Genomic DNA, 23,073 nt, shown 5'->3' with positions numbered 1-23,073 from the left:
AAAAATACATGTTCATATGCAGTTGCTTTGTAGCTGATTTGAAAGATAATGTATCATTAGGAGGTTGTGCTTGCAATGAATTATACTCAAATTAATCATTCTGAGTAAAATGCACATATATATATAGATTTTATTTTTATTCATGTTTTGAGATCTTTTCCAAAGTTGCTTTCCCTAAATAAATGATTAAAATTTGTTAAAGTATTTTTTGGTACTAACAAAGCTTCTTTGGTAACTATCACAGAATTTGTCATAAACGAATACTAAATAACACTATAATATAAGATGCAAACTATATAACTGGAATGCAAACATCAAGATGACTAAATGTAATTCAAAAAATAGTCCTTAATTAGGTTTAGTAACATTACTCTGCTGAAGTTACGGTTAAGGGCACGTACACACACACACAAATATCAGAAAAGTCCATTTTGAAAAGTAGCCATACAGCAAATATTGCATGACCAGCCTGGGCAATACTGGGATCTGGGAGTTCTTCAAGTGCCACTGCTATTGGTGCCCTTAAAATATGGATGGAGGTGAAGATCCCCAACCTAAAAGGAATTTTTTTCTGCACCCACTTATTCCCTCATTCACTAGCTTCTGATTCAAAGTCTGCTAGAGGTATTTCAGAATAGCTGCTTTCAGTAGGCATGCCCATGACTTGGCTGTGAGGGAGGCTGGAAAACAATTAGTTGATACCTGTAAATAAGGTGGAAACTCATATAATCACGAATTTCTCAAACATAAGAAGCATGTTCAAGTTGCTAGATATAAGTTAAAAAAATGATGAAATGTGAGTTAGTCTAAATGAACTTGAGTATAGAAAATGGTAATAATAAAATCTTGAGAGATTAAAATCAAAACCAAATAATTGAAATAAATAAGAACAATAGTATAAAAGTACTAAGGGAAAAAATGCAGTAAAATGTTCTAGAAATGCTGTATTTTCTGGGAAGGTCATAATATCAGTTAACTTCGCATATTGGTAAGTTAAGGGTGTATATTGTGGTTTCTAGTGAAACTAATAAAGAATATACCTATCTATGTATATTCTTCAATGTCAAAACTAGCAGTGGAGAAAAAATAAAATGAGAGAAAAATATTCAATTAAAAAAATTTAGTAGAAACTACAGCACATAAGACTAGTAGAAAACACAAAATAAATAGGTCTGTTTAGGTTAGTAATTATGTTAAAAGTAAATTAACTAAATTATCTTTCAAAAACAAAAATTTGCAGATTGACTGAAAAAATCCAAGTATATGCTGTTTATAATGGATATAAAATAATGGGTGAAAGTAATCATGAAAAAGATATGCAGAAATTATTTTGTAATGATAGAAAGTTCAATTCACCAGGGAGACATTCAAATTTAAATGTGTATGCATCCAATATCATGGCCTCAAATTTACAAAGCAAAAATAGTCAGAACTACAATAAAACATTTGTAAATTCCCAATCACAGAGTAATAATTCATACCATTTCTCAAGAATAATTTTATAATAAATTGGATAGAACATTAGCGCAGTGGCTCATGCCTATAATCTCAGCACTTTGGGAGGCCGAGGTGGGCAGATCATGAGGTCAGGAGATCAAGACCATCCTGGCTAACACGGTGAAACCCTGTGTCTCTACTGAAAATACAAAAAATTAGCCAGGTGTGGTGGCTTGTGCCTGTAGTCCCAGCTACTCTAGAGGCTGAGGCAGGAGAATGGCGTGAACCCGGGAGGCAGAGCTTGCGGTGAGCCGAGATAGCGCCACTGCACTCCAGCCTGGGTGACAGAGCAAGACTCCGTTAAAAAAAAAAAAAAAAAGAACAAAGAAGACCTAAATAACATGACTAACAAATTTAGTCTAAAAGACATATGCAAAATATGATTCTCAAGACCTGTAAAATATTAGGGAATTTGGGAATATTTACAAAAACAAATCATTCCAAGCCCCAAGAGTCTCAACAAATTTTATAGAGCTAAAAATCACATGGAGCATCTGCACTATGACTGTCATGCCATGTACCCAGCAACTAATAACAACAGAACTAGAAAAGGCTCCTGTATTTAAAATTTAAGAAACATAATTAAAAACAATTATAAATAAGATATGAGTAAAATACATTTAGAGTTTTAGAAGCATGTACCTGAAAAAGTCTGAAAATTAATAAGCTAATAATGTAAGCAGTCATCTTAAAAAGCTAGAAAAAGCAATAAAACAATAGAAAGATGGTAGAAGGAAAGAAACAACAAAGATGAGCAGAACACATTCAGATACTCAGATAAGAAATAAAATAGAGAGAAAAATAAAGCAAGAAGCTGATTTTTTTAAAACAGCTAATCAATTTGACAAACCTCTGCTGACATGAAGATAAAACAGGATAAAGCAAACATAACTGATGGAAATGAAAAAGAGAAAGAAAACTGCATCTATTTCAGATGTTAAAAAATAAAAGAAAATTATTAATGAAGTTATTAAATATTTTAATCTTAAATGCAATTACTTGTACAAAGTTCCTATAAAATACTGCTTTATTAAAACGTAAGGTTTAGAGAAGCCTCGAAATGAATAAAGCAAAATAGAATTTGAATAGCCAAAAATATTTCCAGAGAGAAACCTCCAGTCACTGATGTCAACAGAAGATCTCATCAAAACTTCAAAGAATAATGTAATTCCAATCTAACACAATCTGTTTTCAGAGAAATGGTAAGAGTAATAGCTGTCAACCTTATTTTATAAGACTAACATATTGTTGATAGTAATAACTAATAAGAGACAATACAAAAAAAAATTACAAACAACGTAATTCATGAATATAAGATGTAAAAATTTTAAACAAAATATAAACCAAGCCAGTTATCTATAAAAAGAATAAAACATAATGACAAAGTTGGAAGCAGCCATTATGGGTTGAATTATTTCCCCTCCAAAATTAATATGTTGATTTTCTAACCCCCAGTATCTCAGAATGTGACCTTATTTGGAAATAGGATTGTTGCAGGTGTAATTAGTTAAGGTGAGGTCATGCTGTAGTAGGGTAGGTCCCTAGTCTGATATGACTGCTGTCTTTATAGGAGGGAGAAATGTAACAGACAAGCACACTGGGAGAATGCCACAAGCCAAGGAACTACGAGAAGCCAGAAGAGAGATCTGGAACAAATCCTTCCCTACCACTTTCGGAGGGAGCATGGCCCTGTTGTCACTTTGGTCTAGAACTTCTAGCCCCCAGAACTGTGAAATAATACATTCCTGTTGTTTAAGGCACTCAGGTTTTAGTGCTTTATTATGGCAGCCCTAACAGACTAATACTTTATCTGTGGATTGCAAAGTTAGTTGAATTTTTAAAAATTCATCAAGGCTCCCAATACAATGTCAGAGACAGCTGTCTACCAAGAATTCCAGCCCTTCTTTGCATGTTCCCAACTCATGCAAATCTTACAGCATGATCACTGCTATAGATATTGGGCTCCTCAGGTCTTAACTCATCAAACAGGAGCCTCACAACTTCCTTCATTATGCCATTTATCCCGGGCCTTGTCGGTTACCAAAGACACTCAGCACTCCAAGGACTTTCCTTATCCACCTAGCTAACACTGTTTGTGACCCTATTCCCTACCCTCTCTTTTTCTTGGAACTTTTCAGTGTGCTTAGCAGAAATCATGGTCAATCAGCAGAAAAATTATTTCCTTACATGGTGAAATGATTCTCCAAATGTTTTCTTCATCTTCTTAGCTCTAACTGAAATCTGGCTTTCCCCTTAGGACCTCAGAGCTCTCTGGTAATATATTTTACCTCCCAGTTAGTATACTATTGGGTCAGGAAATTGGTTAGACGTCCTTTTTATTTGTCATTGTCACTAATAGCCTATTTTTCTTTTCTACTCCCTAAAATCCTCTAACTTTTCATCTTATCAAACCATACTACCTGCCTCTTCTCCTTAAAGCAATTACCAACTAGTACCTGGGTTAAACTCTTTTAATCCTAGAAAATCTTACCTTTTAGAAAACTCTCATGCTTTTAAAAAAGTACTCATGAATAATTATTGGTAATAAAGATATCCATATGGATGATCCTTCCAACACTATAGAGGTTTTATGCATCCTCTTAAATGTTTTTTCTTTCTCCCTACTATTGTTAACAAGCCCCACAGTCATATGCTAGGTCTTTTCATTATAATTAATCATTGTATAACAGTAAGCAATTAATAATATTGCATATATTGCACTATCCAATCACAATCTTCTATTTCTTTTGCTCACTTCACCTGTTAATCTAACATCAACAATATTTCAAACCTCTAAAATCTTTAAGTCATTTATCCTTTAACTTTACACTCTCTCTCATGGCCTCACAATCCCCCTTACCCAGTTTAAATTCCATAATCAATTATTACATTAATTCTATTTTATATACTCTCAAATCATTTTACGCTCTTTTATTACATGATGTACATTTTTTAAAACAAAACTGACTAAATCCCACTGTCCACCAAATCTACACTTGCAATTCTGATAATAGATAGAACATTACTCAGCTGACTTAAATTCATGATCGATAGTCTCAAATGAGCCTTTAATTCTGTGATAAGTCTTGCTATCTCTTTTTACTTCGTTAACTATCTTTTCTCCAAGATGACTGTTTCATATTTTTCTCTATCTTCAAACTTCTAACATTTCTTTCCTTTTCATTACTCTCATCTGATAATCTTGCTTTCTATTTCATAGAGAGCACAGTAGCAAGCAGATAAGGATTTTCATAAGCACCCATTAAATACTTATCACTATGTGAGTGTATGTTCTCTTTCGGATGAGTTATCCATTTTAGCTAAGGACAACCCTCCCCTTGTTCACCAGTTCTAATGCATTGTCACTTACTCATTGAAGATATTGCTTCAGTAATACTTTTCACACTCCCACGTAGCAATAATATTTTCCTTCTCGACTAAAATATCCATTCTAACACAAGCATTCTGTTCTTTTTTTATCATGATTCACTTACTTCACAATCTATTGCTATATTTTGTTCCTGTCTACAGCAAAACTGTTTGAAATGCTAAGTCCAATTTTATCTAGGACCTACTCCAATCAGGCTTACCATCACGACTTCATTGAAATTTATTTTATAAATGTCACCAATAAACTTCATGTTGTAAAATCCAATTATCAATTTTTGCTCCTCATCTTATCTTACTTTACCTATAAGCAGCATTTTATACCCCTGATCATCCCCTCCACCACACAGAAGCTATCTTTAATAAGCTTCCAGGAAATCATATATTAGAGTTTCTTTATGACTTAGTCACAATTTATGTTTTTTCTCAATCTTTACCTTCTAAATGTGAAGTTCCCCAGGGCCTGTTCTTTAGTCTTGTACTCTTTTCTATTTATATTCATTTCTTTGGGATATCTTACAATGTTCTAGTTTTAAGTACTATTCATAAAGTTGACTTCAAAGTTTACGTTTCCAGCTAAATCTATTACCAACTCCTGTTTGTATATCTAACCACATATGTAATATTTTCACTTAGAAATCTAATGGGCATTTCCAACTTAAATGAGACCAAGCCTCATTATCTGATATTTTCCTTTATCCTAAACTTATTCTTCCCACTGTTTCTCCATATAAGTAAATGATGCTTCATTTTTTAATTTGTTTAGGAACTCTCTTTCTCTCTATCTCTACTGGGGCTGGCCATTGACTCCTCTCTTTCTTTCCCATCAGACATACCAGGCATCCCATCCATTGGCTCTACCTATAAAATATATCTTGAATCTGAACATATCTTAACGATTCCCATGGCTATCACCTCCGTACAAATTAGCATTATTTCTCCACTGGACTATTGAAATTTCTTTCTAATTGATCTCTGCCTAAGCCCTTGCTCCACATCATTTTTTTTCTACTACATTGACCAGGGTTCTCATTTTACAATGTAATTAAGGTTATGTCTCTCCTCTGATCAACTCCCCACCAAAAAAATAGGCCCTAATTTTACTTAGAGTAACCGCCAAATTCACAGAGTGGTCCACACAGTTCTACCAAGTATTCTACTACATCTTCCCTACTAGGCCTCTCTATATTCTCCAAACATGCTGTGTTCTTTATATATGTACTTCTAGGCTTCTGGACTTCTTGTTTCTTCTTGCCTAGAATACTTGTGAACCAGATATAAACATGGCATATGTCCTCATTTCTTTTAATCTTCTATTCAAATGTAATATCCTCAGTATAGCTGCTTCCGGTTTCCCGGTGCAAAATTGCAAGCTCCCTCCTTACACTTCCTAAAACCTCCTTGGTTGTGTGTCTAATACTAACAATCTGTAACACCATATACATAATATTACGTTTCTTCTTGTCTATCACTCCAATTAAAATGCAAGCTCTTTGAAGCTGGAATATTATTCTGTTCTGTACCTTTTATTCCTAGTTCCTATATCTCTCTTTACAAAGGAGTAGCAAGAAATTGGATTGAAAAGGTAGGTAGGTAATAGAAGATAAAAAGGCCTTACTCAAATTCCAGAGAGTTTAAATTTGCTTAAAATTGGACAACTATTGAAATACTTCAATGTGAAGACTGACATGGTAAACATTGCCTTTTAGAAAGTTATCTTTTGAGGAACTAAGAGGGTGGATTAAAGCCAGCAGGTAGGAGACCCGTTAATGATTAGTTACAATAGTCCAGAGGAAGACTTAAAAATGAAAATATGGATTAAAAAGAACATGCAAAGTATATTTGGAAAGTAAAAGACTCACAGTCACCAATTCAATATTAAAGGAGAATAACAAAGTTGGAGGATAGATACTAACAAACTTCAAGGTTCAAGATTTCTTATAAAGCTATAGTAATCAAGACACTGTGGTGTAAATGAAAGAACAGACCAGAATAGTGATCACAAAAATAAACTCACAAAAATATTGTCAATTAACTTTTTTCTTTTTCTTTTTTATTTTTTAATCAGGTTCCCCCTCTGTCACCCAGGCTGGAGTGCAGTGGCGTGATCACAGCATGGCTAACTGTAGCTTAGCCCTCTTGGGATCAAGTGATCTTCCCACCACAGCCTTCTGCATAGCTAGGATCACAAGCATGTGCCACCACACCTGGCTAATTTTTTTTTATATATATATTTTGTAGAGATATTTTGTGGTCTCACTATGTTACCTAGGCTGGTCTTGAATTCCTGGGCCTCAAGCAGTCCTTCCACATTGGCGTCCCAAAATGCTGGGATTACAGGCATGAGCCACCATGCCCAGATGTCAAGTGATCTTTGACAAAAGAACAAAGGTAATGCAATGCAGAAAGGATAGCCTTTTCAATAAACCCTACTGCTACAACAGAACATCCACACGCAGAAACAGTTATTTACACACAGACTTTACAACCTTTTTAATAATTAACTCAAGTGAATTATAGACTATTTGTAGATATAAATTTATTGAAATGTAAATGTAAAATACATAACTATAAGACTCTTAGAAGATCATACAGGAGAAAATCTAGAAGACCTTGATTTTGGTGATAATTTTTTTACTCAACACAAAAGGAACAATCCACAAAAGAAAGAATTGATAAGTTTAACATAATTAAAGTAATAAACTTTTGCTTGGTGGCAGACACTCTGAAGAGAAAGATGACAGGCTACAAACTGGGAGAAAATATTTGCAATAGCCATATCTGATAAAGAACTGTTTTCCAAAATATACAAAGAACTCTTAAAATTCCATAGTAGAAAAACAACCCATTAAAAATGGGAAATAAAAACCTAAAGAGATACCTCCTTAATGAAAAAATACAAATGGCCAGTTAGCATATGAGAAGATGGTACACATCATATGGCACTGGGGAGTTACAAATTAAAGTATCAATGAGACGCCAGTACACACCTTTTAGAATGGGTAAAATCTAAAACAATGACAACACTAAATGCTGGGGAGGACATAGAGCAACAGGTACTTTCATTCATTGCTGGTAGGAATGAAAAATGATACAGGCACTTTGCAAGACAATTTGGCAGTTTCTTACAAAGCTAAACATAGTCATATTATCCAGCAGTCATGATCCTTGGTATTTACTCAATGAGTTAAAAAATTTACATTCACACAAAAATTTGCACACAGATGTTTTATTGCAGCTTTATTTATAGATGCCAAGGCTTGGAAGCTACCAAAATGTCCATCAACAAGTGAATGAATAAATAAGCTTTGGTACATCTGTATGGTGAAATATCATTCAGCTCTAAAAATAAATGATCTATCAAGCCACAGAAATACATGGATGAACATAGAATGCATATTAGTAAGTGAAATAATCTAATCAGAAAATGTTATATACTATATAATTCCATTTATATGAAATTCTGGAAAAGGCAAAACTATAGAGTGAGTGAAAGGATCGGTGGTTATCACAGGTTTGGGAGCAGGGAGAGAGGGATGAATAGGTGGAACACAGGTGATATTTAGGGTAGTGAAATTTTCTATTTAATACTATGAAAATTAATACATAATTAAAAAGTAATGACAATACAACATTTGTTGAAACCCATAGGATATAAAACACCAAGTGTGTGCCGTGATGTAATCTATGGACTTGGGGTGATAATGACATGTCAATACTGGTTTCTTGATTGTAGGAGATGGTGGTGGGAAAAGTTATACATAGGCAAATATGGAAAGTCTTTGTACTTTCTGCTCAATTTCTGCTGGGAATCTTAAACTGCTCTAAAAAGTTAAGTCTATTCAAAAAAAGAGCAGGCTGTTTCATGACATTTATATATAACTTTCTAGCTCTTATAAATCTGTAGCCCTGTGTGGGCTACTATTACACATGCACAGTAGGATACACTTAAGAAGCACAGTTTAAGAGCCACAATACTTTATTTAAAAGGAATTCTGTCCTTCAAGTATATTTCCTTAATAACATTAAATAGTCTGATTCATAAGACAAAATGACACTTCTAAAATATCTGTTTCTCTACTCTTCAATTTCCCTGCACCCCAAAGCAGGGAGGATTTCTGGAAATCCTCTCATTACAATACTTCGTTTCTGCCAAATGCTTCACTCCTTTTTTTTTCCCTCCTGCTCTGCCCTCCTTTCTTTAAGTTCCTATTGTATTGATAATTAACCTCACATTCAGAAAGCAAGATGCCCTTATCTTTAAGGGGAAGTAAAAAGGGTGGAAGGTTATGCTGTTTGTTAAAGAGACAAGGTCGTGAATATTTTCATATGAATTATTTTTGTCCCATCACATAAGAAATAGAAGTGTCATGATCTGGTGACTGATTGGATGTAGAGGAAAAAAAAATCACCCAAAGACTTCAGGCTTTCACAGTCATTCACTTAATATTGATTGAATGCTCTCTAACAGCCAGATGCACTATCCATCTGACAAACACTATCTTTACTCTTCAAAAGCAATAGAAGTTTATTCTGTGACATATTCTATGACATAAAAAGGCAATTGCAATAAGACATGATAAGTGTAATAGTGGGGAAGATACAAAGTTATTTAGAAGTAGAGAAGTGTGAGGAGAAAATGAGTAAATTATATCGTTTTTGAAATGTCTGTGAAATATCAAAAAGGAAATGTCCACTAGTTTGCTGAATAATAGAAATGGAATTTAAATTCTTTGCAGGAAGTTTAAGTTAAAGCATAGAAAAAAAACCTAATATTGAGTGAGAACACTAAGGAACAGGGTGCATGGTAAGATGATAAAGGCTTGCCACAAAAATCTTAGGAAATAACACTAAATAAATGGTGTTGGTGGAAGAGGGTAGTAGAAGTTGTACGTAAATAATATAAAAATAAATATCTGTGATAAAAACTGAATACTATTTATGAGTCAAGAAATACAACACTAAATTGATCTTGAATTTGTCAATCAAGGGAATACTGGTGGTGGTATTAAAGCAGTCCAGTGGTATAGTGAAGTCAAGTAAAAGGTTAAAGTGAGTTGAAAACAAAGTGGTGGTGAAGAAGCTGAGAATAGTTTGAAGAAAAAGAAAAGGAATCGAAAGAGTTAGTAGGAATACAAAACTTTCTGTCATGAGGAATATATGCTTATTAGCAAGTGAGAACTCTGTAAGCGATATGAGATTTCAGAGAGAGTGGAGATTCCCATGGACTGATGTCATTAGGAGACAGGTTGGAGAGGGATGTAAATTGTTTTAGTCATTAAAAAATGAGAGGATTTAGATTTTGAGGAGAAAAGAGAGATTTGAAAAAGAAGAGAAAACACAAATCTGTGACAAGTCATCTGTGACATGATCAACTTTGTCCTTAATATTACAATGGAGTATTTATTTTCTGCACTTTTCTGTACACTTAAGTTAAATCAACTTATAGCCAGCAGCAATAAAATGATTATCATCAACTGGTAATTGCTTTGTTTTAGCTCAGTAATCATTATTTAAAACCATTATTATATTTAGTATTGATTTGCATCCTTGCTAATTGCCTCAGAAGACAATCATGGAAGCAGTTATCCATGAAACATAAAATGCTCATTTGACCCTTGTATTCTTACAGGCAAAAAAACTATAAGATACAGAGACAAGTGGATGAAACCAGAATGTAGAAATTTGCCACCTGACTTATGCATAAAGGAGAGAGAAAAATAATTTTGCCTAATATTTAACATTAAAGTTTAATTTCAAGAAATCACAAAAGAAGTTATTAAATATCAATAACAGTAATCAAATTTTCCATTATTTTTAATGTAAATTTAATGCTACTAATAGTATTGCAATTATATTCAGAAGTTACATTAATATCCATAGTCTCTTAGAAGCTATATTTGTAATATTTTAATTATTCTGCTTCTGAATTTAGGTAAGCAGTCACTTCCATCGTCATAAATGGAATTTGCCTGCATCAGATGTAACAAAATACTACTATCTCTTAAAATTCATGTCAATAGTCACTTCTATACCATACACCTCTGACTTCCTCTTTTTTTTTTTTTTTTTTTTTTTTTTCAGACGGAGTTAGGCTCTTGTCAGCCAGGCTGGAGTGCAATGGTGTGATCTCAGTTCGTTGCAACCTCCACCTCCCAGGTTCAAGCGGTTCTTTTGCCTCAGCCTCCTGAGTAGCTGGAATTACAGGCGCCTGCCACCACGCCCTGCTAATTTTTGTATTTTTAGTATAGACGGGATTTCACCATGTTGGCAGGCTGGTCTTGAACTCTTGACCTCAGGTGATCCACCCGCCTGAGCCTCCCAAAGTCCTGGGATTACAAATGTGAGGCACTGCTCCCAGCCCCACTGACTTTCTTATCTAGAGACACTTGCAGTAAATACATTAATGCTGTCCAAAAATTTGGATAACTTTTGGGTGATATAACAAGAGTCTTTTATCTAGTTTACAGAAAGGTCTAGCAAGATGTTTTTCATTATGTTACCTTTCTATCAAGAAATTATCTATGTGACATTCTGACTTTGTGCTGCTGGTGATGGAAAATAAACTCTAAATTGTCACTTTAATTCTATAATACAAAAAGGTATACATTTTAATTATCAAAATTATTATTCAGAGAACTCAAGGGATGAATGAATGATAATTTAATGCCCAAAGAAGTGAAGTGACCAGTCCACTGTACAACAGCTAATATGAACCCACATTTTTAAATTAATTATAAATCTCTTCTTTCATTGCCACTGCTCTATACTGGCACCTTAAATATCATGAAGTAAAATTTTAATTGCTGTGCTCAAGACTTATAAAGAATCTTACTGAAATAGGAAATACTGGTATTTTCTTCCGATTATTTTCTAACTATATATTTAATAAACCCTACAGTTATGATTTCCATCTTTTATTTACTTCAGAGTTCTTAATTTTGTGCAACACACAAAATGATTGGATTATTCTTTATTATAAGAGGCATATTCCATTCAATTTCACCGGTAAACCTGCTATTTTTAATTTAATTTCCTTCCATTTTATATTATTTTGTCATTTAGATATTAACAAATAAAATGCCAACTTGGCCATACACCAGAAATAACGTGGATAGTAACATGTAAATATATCCTGTATAGGATATTATTCTCCTACCAAAAACTAATCCAGGTTACACAATTCTCAAACATCAGAAAAGCATGATAAAAACTCAAGAGAAGAGATCTGGAGTGATTTCACATATTCTGCTACTTGTCGGAGAAAACCTAGATGACCTTGATTTTAATTTTAATACTTGATGACTGGCATCTACAATTATCACAATAGTTACTTACAGATCCTTTAAAAGAATACTAGACATTGTACCAAAATAATTCACTTAGCAAACTGGTTTGGTGGAAAATACTGGGAGATTTAGAAATGTGAAATATTGTGTTTATATTCAAAATATATTTTGGGGAAACAAAGAATAGGAGTGAAAGTGGTCTTGTTTTACATGTGGAAACCATGAGATCAATTTAAAATTTATCAGCACATTTGCGGCAAAACTTAGAATATAGTTTATATCTTTTTACTTTCAGCCTAGGTTAACATTAGTAATTAGTAATTTAAAGTATCTTATTATGTTTTCCAAACTGCTTTTGTGGAAGAAATTACTACTGCCTTGAGTAGGAGACAGATGGTGGCCAGGAAGGTTTCTTGTGTTTACACTGTGTCACTATAAGGGGTGTGGATAAAGACTTCGGAATAAATACTCTCTTCATCTACCTCTCAGCTCTAGCAGTTGGTCAGAAGACCAACTAGGAAACATTTGCATTTGTTTTTATTCTATCCAGTTCTAGTTTCTGAATCTTTGTCTTTTCCTCTTCAAATTCCATGTTTCTGCTTACTCCAGCGTGACAGAAAATAGAGGAAAACTATTTGGCCCCTTTCTCAAACATTTTTTTCTCTGGGATATAGTATGTTTTCCTGAAAATTTTTGAACGTTCAGTTAATTTTCAAGATCGTGATAAATTACATTAAAATGTTGGTGAATGAAATTTGATCCTTTAAGTTAGATTCAATGTTATTAATATTAAAATATATGATCAACAATACAGTTGAAACAGTAGAAAAAGGTGACTTAGATCATTATCTCCAAGTGAGAAAGACTGGGAGCAGTCAATACTAATCACTCAGGGGTTACTTTAAATCAGTACAAAATGTGGCATTGCAGGACAAAGTCAGAGTACTGACACATGTAATCAAAACTTGATACTATTAGTTTAAAATCTCTCATGTTTCCCACTGTGTACTAGAAACTTCGGACTTATTGTTACATTTAGCTGTCTCAGCAAGTCTATGAATTATTATTACCCCATCCCAGATCATGAAGCTGAAGCAAAGAAGAGTTAGCATTTTCAAGTTTATATCATGAGTCAGGGCAAAGCAAGGCTTGGAATCTTGATCTGGTGGAAACCAAGGTTAACACCTGCCTTCCAATATGTCACAATATTATCTCATCTTTAATTCATATTTGTTTACATGAAGGCTTCTACAAAAAGGCATCATAATTAAGTCAATCAATCTCTGCATTCCTTAAAATTTGGAAGTTTATGGAAAGCAAAAGTATTTTTCTTATTCATTCCTCTAATGTTGACATGTTATCTTTCTTGGACTGTTTCAAAAGAATATTAAAATAATATGTTTACATTCAAAAACAAACTTTCACTTAAGAAATGTATTATTTCATTTCCTTTATAAAATGGTACATCTTGTAAATAATTCTATTATGAAAATTTGCTTTTTTACTCTAGGGCATATCCTGAGTAATACATTTCCACTATGTAATTTTACCCAATGGTTATTTACTTGAATTATGTTGACCAGTCTTCCAGCCAACTGCGAGAGCTGGATTTAGGTGGGCAAAGTGCTCATTCTAAAACCTTTGTCCACACTTCTTATAGTGACACAACGAAAAACAACAAGAAACCTTGGTAGCCAGCATTTATTTTCTACACAACGCAGAAATTCCTTCCACAAAAGTCTTCTGGACAAGTAGCATTCCGGCCTGTGTTTGTTGCTTTGACTGAATAGAATCTCACTGATTTTTAGGAAGTATTGTTTTACCTGACATTGCACAGAAACAACTTCCGTACCTTTCGTAGCTTAGTCTGCTAGTGTCACATAACATAAAACAAATTCCTTTTGCATAAAAAAGTATCCAATATATAAAGATAACTATACTGCTCCCTTTTAGCTTTTTTCCTTTAATTAGCACTGTGTTTTTCAACTGTTACTCATATAGCATAGTTGCCAGATGTCTTCTCACATTTTACATTTATCAAGCCCTTATTATCTATTGATTATTGGTCAAGCACTCTGTAAGCGTTTCTGCCATCAAAAAGCTTTTGGATAAATGGGGAGCACTGACACACACACAGCAATTACATCATAAGGTAATAAGTGCCCTGATGGAACTGTCTGGGGTAGGGCAAAAATATCTGGTTTACCATGGGGGAAGAGGAAGGTCATAGAAGACTGCTATTAACATGAGGCATCAGGAAACTGAGAATGATGAACAGGCCAAATAATGTCAGACTTGTATTAAATAGGATCGCAGATAACTGTTTCCTGGATGTTGACACTATGGTTCTGTTAATGCATTCTAAGTTTGTATTAGCATCGTATTGGTGTCATCAAACTTTTGGTTCTTGTTAAATTTGAGGTAATTGTATAATTGGAGAAATTTTTAAAAAAAGAAACAGTCATCTCTTGTCATAAGGATTGGTTCCTGGACCCCCAAACCCTCCAGGACCAAAATCCAGAGATACTGAAACCTCTATATAAAGTCGCATAGTATTTGCATGTAGCCTATACACATCCTCCTGTATAATCTAGCTCATTTCTAGATTACTTATGATACCTAATACAATGTGAATGATATGTACATAGTTGTTATACTGTATTATTTAGAGAGTAATGACAGGAAAAAATGCCTGCACATGTTTAGTACAGAAACAATCATCTATTTTTTAAATATTTTTCATTTTCAGCTAGTTGAATTCACAGATGGACCCATGAATACTAAGAATTACATCGATCTTGACTTCATTATATTAGGTCCATCATTCCAGCCAATTGGGTGATGTTTTGGAATATGGGTTCTTACCCCCACCAATTTGGGAGAATGAGATAGGGAGCCAGCTCCTCTGCTACGTAAGTTTTAGTAATAGCACTGAGACCAGGCACAGTGGCTCATGCCTATAATCCTAGCACTTTGAGGCAGGAGGATAGCTTGAGGCCAGAAATTCAAGGCCAGCCTGGGCAACATGGTGACACCCCATCTTTACAAAAAATATGAATAATAAAATTATCTGGGTGAGGTTGTGTGCAACTATAGCCCCAGCTTCTTGAGAGGCTGATGTGGAAGGATTGCTTGAGCCCAGGAGTTTGAGGTTGCAGTATGCTATGACTGCTCCACCGCCTCCAGCCTGGGTGCCAGACAGTGCAAGAGCCTATCTCTAAATAAAATTAAAGAAGGAAATAAATAGCATTGAATTTCAGTCTATGAGAAAAAAATTTAAAAACCAGTAATTTGAGATAATTTACACACATAATATTTTTTAATACTTATATAAAGAAGTAAAGGTGAGACTTCTATTTTCTAAAACTGATTAGTTTTTCTACTTTCCAGAGAAAGTGACATTAAATAGTGTGCCATATCTTAAATTCTCCCAAACAACTTCACAGACCTGAGGAGGATAATCAATAGACAGAGTCAAAATTCAGCTTGTCAGCTTGCACATTACAAGAAATTGGTACTCCTCATCACATTTTTCTACAAGATAAAATAATGTTACTCAATTTGACATCTATATTTTATATGGATTTACTGAGTTTCTGCCTTATCAGAAAGGCATGTCCTGACCAGTCCTATCACTTTCACATACAGCTTTTAATGTGCCACCTTGACTTATCTTTAGAGCACTCACAGGCACTACTGTGGGGTCTTTATTTATTTACTGTCAGTTTTCTACCATGAGAATATAAGCCTCCTGAGAGCTATTTTGTTCAGCCTAGTAACTTGCATGGTGCCTGACACATATTAAAAATAATAGAAAATAATATTTATTATCCTTATTTTTATGAACATTATTGAGCAAAAGTAAAAAAGCTATTTTTTTCTGTCTAAGGTGAAAAATATGTCCAGACAGATAGAGTAATTTAAGTACTGAATTGAGTTCAACCTCGATTGATCAATTTTAGCATTATTTCTATGGTTATCAAGAAAATGTCCTGTTTCAAGGAAAGAAATTTCAAAAACTGTGTTATCAAGAACCATAATACTTTAGATAAGTTGGTAGTATAATTTATTGATTGTGTTTTATTTTACTTATTACAGTACCTGGAATCTCAATTGAATTGACATAACTATTAGTGAAAGATTGATTGAGAAACCAAATTTAAATTCTGATTCTAATTATTCACTTGCACTTTAGAGTAATGAATAGAATTAGGACTGTTATATGCATTCACAGGAGCATATGCATCTCTGCATCTGTTACCTTTCCCTGCATTAATCTTTAGTGATGTTGTATTTATTTCCGATGTTTAAATGATTGTTATGTAGGCATGAAAGACTATTCACTACATCAAGAAGAAGAACAACTCTTTTGAGATGTTTGATGAACTATGACAAATTCTGTGGATCAGCAGTCTACAATTGAATTTCTGATTCAGGAATGGAATCAAGCCAAAGCATCTAAATGTGTGAAATCACTTTCCCTTCTCTCTTTTTCTTCCACTATCATGGCAGTTGGCCTTTGGGTTGCTTATGAATGTTAATATCCTTAAACTACTAGATATAACAATGATTTAGGGGATTTAAAATTTCTAAGGAATAATTATTTACATTACTGTCATTTTATTTTTTACCACTAAGGTGCATCTGCTATATGGAAAAGATGTGACTGATATTAAAAAAGGAGTGTTGGAAAAAAAAGATTTCCACTTAAATAATTTAGTAAATTAAATGGAAATTTATAGGTGGAAGAACAGCCCCTATGTTAAAGTCAACATCACTATTTCTCTGAAATAAATCTCCCACCCTATTTTACTTTTCCTCTATTGCTTATTGCAGTTTAATCCACTCTTTCTCTTCATTTTCCCCACTTACTCTGTGTTCAAACCAGGTTATTAGATTAATAATTGCCACAATACTAAAGATGAGTGATTTGCTTTCCAATTATGCAAGAGAGCATGTAAGTTGAAGTGGCAAAAATGAATGGAAATAAAGGAAGGAGGGAAAAAGGGAGGAAGAAAAGAAAAAAGACAAGAGGAAGGTCAGAAAGCAAGAAGGAAGAAGAAAGGAAAGAAGGAAAAGGGAAGGAAGGAAGGAAGGAAGGAAGGAAGGAAGGAAGGAAGGAAGGAAGGAAGGAAGGAAGGAAGGAAAAAGTGATAAAATAAGAAGTGGAGAAGAGAGAAAAGAATAAAGAAAAAGAATAGAAAAAGAAAGGAAGGGAAGGGAAATAAGAAAAATGAGTAAAAGAAAGAGAAGAAAGGAGCAAATACAAAGAGATTAAGGAAGCATTTCTCCATTTACTTTTTACTTGAATATAGTGAACCTGGCCAAGCTAACTTTCAACTTCTACGTAGTTATACTTGACGATGCATTCCATTAGGGACTTTTAAAAAGGAGGTTAAATATTTGAAATAAATCACAACATAAGTTCAATTGATGGTGGAATTTTCAAAATAGAGAAATTCCTCTATTTGGGAACAAACGAAGCATGTGGCCGCACGTAAAACTCATGTGTTTATTAGCTTGCTAAAAGTTGCTTTCTTCATTGAACTCTTCAAATATTTAAAGTAATAATTTCTAAACAGAGTACAAATCGGATTTAGTACAGAAGTCCCAATTCTATAATTCACTAGAGTCATCACTTTTGTTTCTCAACAAAAGTCTCACTTCTGTTTTCTGAGTACAATATCAAATTATATTCTCAAGCATTCAGACATAGTCAGTTTTAATCTTTTTTCTCAGATTTTTCAAAATTTCAACTAATTAAACATAACTATTTATTTAGTGTTAATGAAGTATATTATCTCTTTTAAAAGATATATCTAAAATAGCCTATGTATGTAAATGACCTCAAAGGGTCACTTGCAAACCATTATTTAGCCTGTCATATGTAGTTTATTTTATTGAAACCTATTTCATGGCATGAATTTTCTGAATACTGATGGATATAGACAAACTATAACAACGCAAAGAAAATAAATACATTAAGTTATATCAACAAACATGTTTACCTGTTGGAATGAAGAGTAATTTACTATTCACATTTCAAAAAAATATTTTTGCCTTGAAATGCCTGAGGCTACTGATTAATTTGGAATTCATTTTCAGACTATTTTAGCTTTTGAGGAAATCTGTTTTCAATTCAATATTATTTCTGAAAGAAATTTTAGATTTGTCACCTCTAGAAAGTGATAGTTTTCCTTAGAAAACTGAGATAAAGAAAGCTTGGAAATAGAACTATATCTATTAGAAATAACTGTATATATGTGTACACATTCTGCATTGCAAATAACACCTCTAACTTCGTAAGCTTGCTGAAAATAACTTTTAAAAATAGTGCATTTAACACCCTGCATAACAGCATAGCTGAAAGTTTCCTGAAGTGTTAAAGAAAAGGCTGGCTAGATGTTTTATCATGATGGCTAAAGGCGGTAGCATTGTGTCTGACACCTGACCCATTTATCTCACTTCAGAAACTTCAAATAAATCAACAGACAACATGGTTTCTCTTTTTCCTAGTTATTTGGGGGTACGTAATGAGAGTTTACCTTATGTTTGTTGTCTACCTTCAGAAGATATATGCTACAACAGTATTTAGTATGTGTATCTTTAAATTTTACTAGGCCAGGTATTTTAATAAAACCTTCACATTTCTTTGTTTTGGCATGTATCCATATGTGTCATTTCTGATCTCTCTGCCTCTCCAAGATCATGGTTAGATGATGCATCTCATCGTTATTTCTTTTTCTTTTCCTGAGAATAAACTATATTTTATAGGAGTTTCTGGTAGGCTTATTTGCATTTTTTCAACAGAGCAACTTTTAATAAAGAAGAAACCTTTGTTAGTTTAAAATTTAGTTCTACTTAGAAAATATATTTGTTCTTTAAATATCCCACAGTTTGTACTGGAGGAAAAAAATAACACTTCAGGTTAGACTCTAAACATAATGCATTATCAATGAATTTTAGCCCAGAAAGAATTAGCCTTCTGGGTGCACAGCTTCTCTGTCTTGGCTTCCAGCCAGGGCTGATATTCTAGCTTTATTTTATGTTTCCCCAGCTGCTTTCTAAATCTGGGGAGGCAGCACCAGCCAGAATCTTCTAGTTTGAACACAGTATGCTAAATGCTTCTCTCTTCTCCCTTAGTAGTTGCTTGTAAATGATGCACACAAAGTTTGATCTTTGGATTTTATTTCCAAAGGCCCCTTTTCGACTCAAACAGAAAGTACAAGGGGATCATATGAACATTTTACCTATTGGGGAAAACTGTTTTACTGGGTTAGAAACATTTATTTAGTACCTTTAAGAACTAATGTTAGTACTGAGATTGAATTAAGTTTATTTTAAATCCAAGTATAGAATGTTTTTCTTTGGGAGAAGAATAGGTATAACAGTTTTAATTTCAAATAAAAAATGAAAGATCATTATTTTCCTGAGGTGAACATAAGCTTGAGCATATATTTCTATTTTGATTAGCAATTATAGAAGTTCAAAATTATGACTTAATATATTTATATATAAAAATAGTCTCCATATACTACCTTTTGATGTTTAGGATAATATATTTAAAATGACACATTTCTTAAATAATAAGCCTATCTTGGAGAAAACAAAATGTAATTTATGTATATTTGCATTTTTATTTATTATTTATATATATTTGCATTAATCAATTTAAAAAATTCAAATTTTCATGAGGTTTTACCTTCCTTTTATTTAAAAATAAGGCCTGAGTTTCTAAATTGGATCTAAGCGTGATTTTCATGTTATATTAGTAACTCATACATATTATAACTTTTTCAAAGGATTTTTATGTATCAGTCTTAGTGGTGACCAGGTGCCATTCAGATAGAGTTAAAAGGCCCATTCTGCTTAGTATTCAATTTCTAAAAATCTTCCCAATTAGCTTATTATGAGATGTCTATCAACGTAAACATTGTTTAATATTGATCATCATAATGTATTGTCACAGGATTTATTTTTAAAAATGTCAACAATAATAGTAGGCTTAACTTCCAATTTATATATTGAGATAAATGTAAATGGCAAGTATATTTTGCTTATTAATTAGTTTTTTATGAATTCCAGTTGAAAACTTAGACTGTTGTAGTCAGTGGACTTCATATTCTTTACATAAACTTGCTACTCACACACACATACACACACACGCACACACATGCACACAAATGACCAGCACAGAACCTATGTGACACCAGGATATAGCTAACTGGCGTAATTTTAATAGAGTAGACTAAATTATTCTTTTGATATGAAAAAAAATCCTTTACATCATTGTGGGAAAATTCATTGCTTCCTAGTTTTGGGGAAATTCAACCAATTACAATAACTTCCGTCTTTATCAATTTCCTCTTGGGGCAGAAACCTCACAGGATTTTAACCATGTTGTTGGTGAGAAAGTGGAAAACTAAAATCATTCTGAGAGTTACAGAAACACATCAATATCTTGGTATGCAATTTATGTTAATGCATTTATGAAACTGTGCAATGAAAAATATTCTGATAAAAGGCACCATGAAAACAAGCAAAGGTGAGTTTGAAAGAGACATGATAAAACCTAAGCTTAAAACTTTCTAAAGCTGTATGAGAACTCACAGTATAACTTATCATAATAAACAAAACATATAATCACTTAAAAAAACTATGACAGGAATTCTGAAGAATATAGTATTTTATTAATCAGGACAAATTGTAAGAAAAATAAGGTTTAATTTTCCTTATTTAGCTTTCGCAAAAAAAAGATATTGAAAAGAATGAGTAAAACCATATTCCAATAACATTTCTTGTTTTCCAACTTATTCTGTGCTTGAGGAAATTGGAGGTTACCATAAAGCTTTCTGTCCTCCTAGGAAACTATGCTTAGGGCATATGACATATATTGTTCTAAGAATTTATTTTTCTTTTCTAATAGGAGGTAGGAGGAAAACACCTATTTCTTTATAAACAATTTATGACTGTATCATATAATTTCACATGTCTGTGACAGCTGTTTCTCTAAAGCAGACCATTAGTACAGAGCATGCTTATAAATCTCAGGTCCAAAGAAGAGGAGTTCCCATCTTCGGTAATTTGAATGCCATGTTTTCAGTAACACTTATTAGGGAAACACTTATAACCCTACAGTTAACTTTGGATGTTGAGTTTGTAAAATTGATGCTTTTAATATGAAAAGGCCAAAATTGTTATCAAATAAGATACTTCCTATGCAAATGTTCCGGCAACTGTTTAAATTTTATCAAGTTGTATCTCTTTTCTTTTAGGTAGGACTGTATTTTCTATTTACGTGCAAATATAACTTCTATAAAGCATGATGACAGGTAAGCACACACATGCGGAAAAGGGAGATTGAATCTGGTTTTAAAATATTATCTGCTTCTACATAAATCTTTCACAAATAAAACTTTATTGTGTTCGACTTGTTTACATAGCTAAGCAATGCATATTCATTTATGATACACGCCTCGATTTCAGCAAATTAAGCAGTAACTTACCTAGAGAAGCATTTCAATATTTTGTCTTTTTCTAACTTGAATTTATCCCGTGTTAGAACATGAGATATCCAGTATTCAGGTTCACTTGGCTCCAGGTTAATTAGAAGGAGCTTTCAGTTCATGCAATCTGCCTCAACAATATTCCAAGAGCACTCTCTAGCTCCAGTCTTAGTGTCTGAACTCTTCCAGCAGAGTCCTTTCATTTATACACACATTGTCCTTTTCAAAACAAGCAGCCAGCTGGAATGATTCAAACCTCTGTTCAGCACACCGTTAAAATGCAGCTTCCTTCTTGGACACGAGAATTACACCAGGGAGCAGACCGAGTACAGCAAAAAGGCTATGAGAACTATTTAATCACCGGAATACTAGCTGCTCCTGCTCTGCTGTTGCTAGTGCTGCTGTGCCTCTTGTTTAGCTGTAGTCGGTCTTTCCCTCCCTCCCTCTCTCTCATATCTCCAGAACTATAAAGGCAGCTTTGCCGGATTATGATTGGCAGAAACAGCCAATTCCTTCAGCTAATCATCCTCAAGACTTTCAAGGACCTGGAGCTGTTGTGATGTCATCCAGTCAGTGGGATGTTACACATGAATACATTCCAACAGAAGCTAATTCAGCGATGGGCTGCATTCCTCTCACACCGCGGTGATTGATTAGATGCTCCTTGAAGATTTGCATAATTATTTCCTATGAAATTTGAGGATATAATTCCACTTTGCGGCTATGACACTGTGCCACGAGATTCTGTTGGACAGAATAAGAAAGTTCAAGACAGGATTTTCTGCTGTAAATGTGTGCCAGTTAAACACACAAATTACAAACTCAACAAAAGCCAACAACAAGCAATAGGAAACTCGGACAAGTATTAGTAAGCTACATAGTCCTGAAGTTAATAATAGCATTTTAGACCATGATAAATGTTAGAAGAAAAGAAAGAGTATATGTGTGTGTAAATTTATTGGGTGCATTGTTTTAGTAATTAAGGTAAATTACTGGATTATTATGGAAAAGTTCTTTTCTATGTCTCTTTTCTTCTTTTTAACTTGGCAATATAAGTTAAAATATATACCTGCTCTTTGTTTTCTATTAATTCATGTAAACACATAAAGATACTATCAAGTACGCAGATCACGAGGTCAGGAGATCGAGACCATCCTGGCTAACACGGTGAAACCCCGTCTCTACTAAAAATACAAAAAATTAGCCAGGCGAGGTGGCGGGCGCCTGTAGTCCCAGCTACTCAGGAGGCTGAGGCAGGGGAATGGCGTGAACCCCGGGGGCGGAGCCTGCAGTGAGCCAAGATCGCGCCACTGCACTCCAGCCTGGGCGACGGCAAGACTCCGTCTCAAAAAAGAAAAACAAAAAAAAAAGATACTATCAAGTACTTTTATGTA

General features: G+C 33.7%; 1 protein-coding gene across 1 annotated transcript in view; it reads right to left on the bottom strand.

The window, feature by feature from the left end:
- The window catches only part of LOC129480695 (bifunctional heparan sulfate N-deacetylase/N-sulfotransferase 4), a 276,129-nt gene extending 254,273 nt beyond the window's left edge, over positions 1 to 21,856 (bottom strand). Inside the window, exon 1 of the mRNA XM_055274737.2 lies at positions 21,680 to 21,856. The gene's annotated coding sequence lies outside the window, so the exon portion shown is untranslated. The remainder of the gene's footprint in view (positions 1 to 21,679) is intronic.
- Between the last annotated feature and the right edge of the window lie 1,217 nt (positions 21,857 to 23,073).

This window comes from Symphalangus syndactylus, chromosome 4 (assembly GCF_028878055.3).
Source record: "Symphalangus syndactylus isolate Jambi chromosome 4, NHGRI_mSymSyn1-v2.1_pri, whole genome shotgun sequence".
Lineage (NCBI taxonomy): Eukaryota > Metazoa > Chordata > Mammalia > Primates > Hylobatidae > Symphalangus > Symphalangus syndactylus.
Note: the sequence above shows the minus strand (reverse complement) of the source record. Positions and strands in the feature narration are given on the sequence as shown.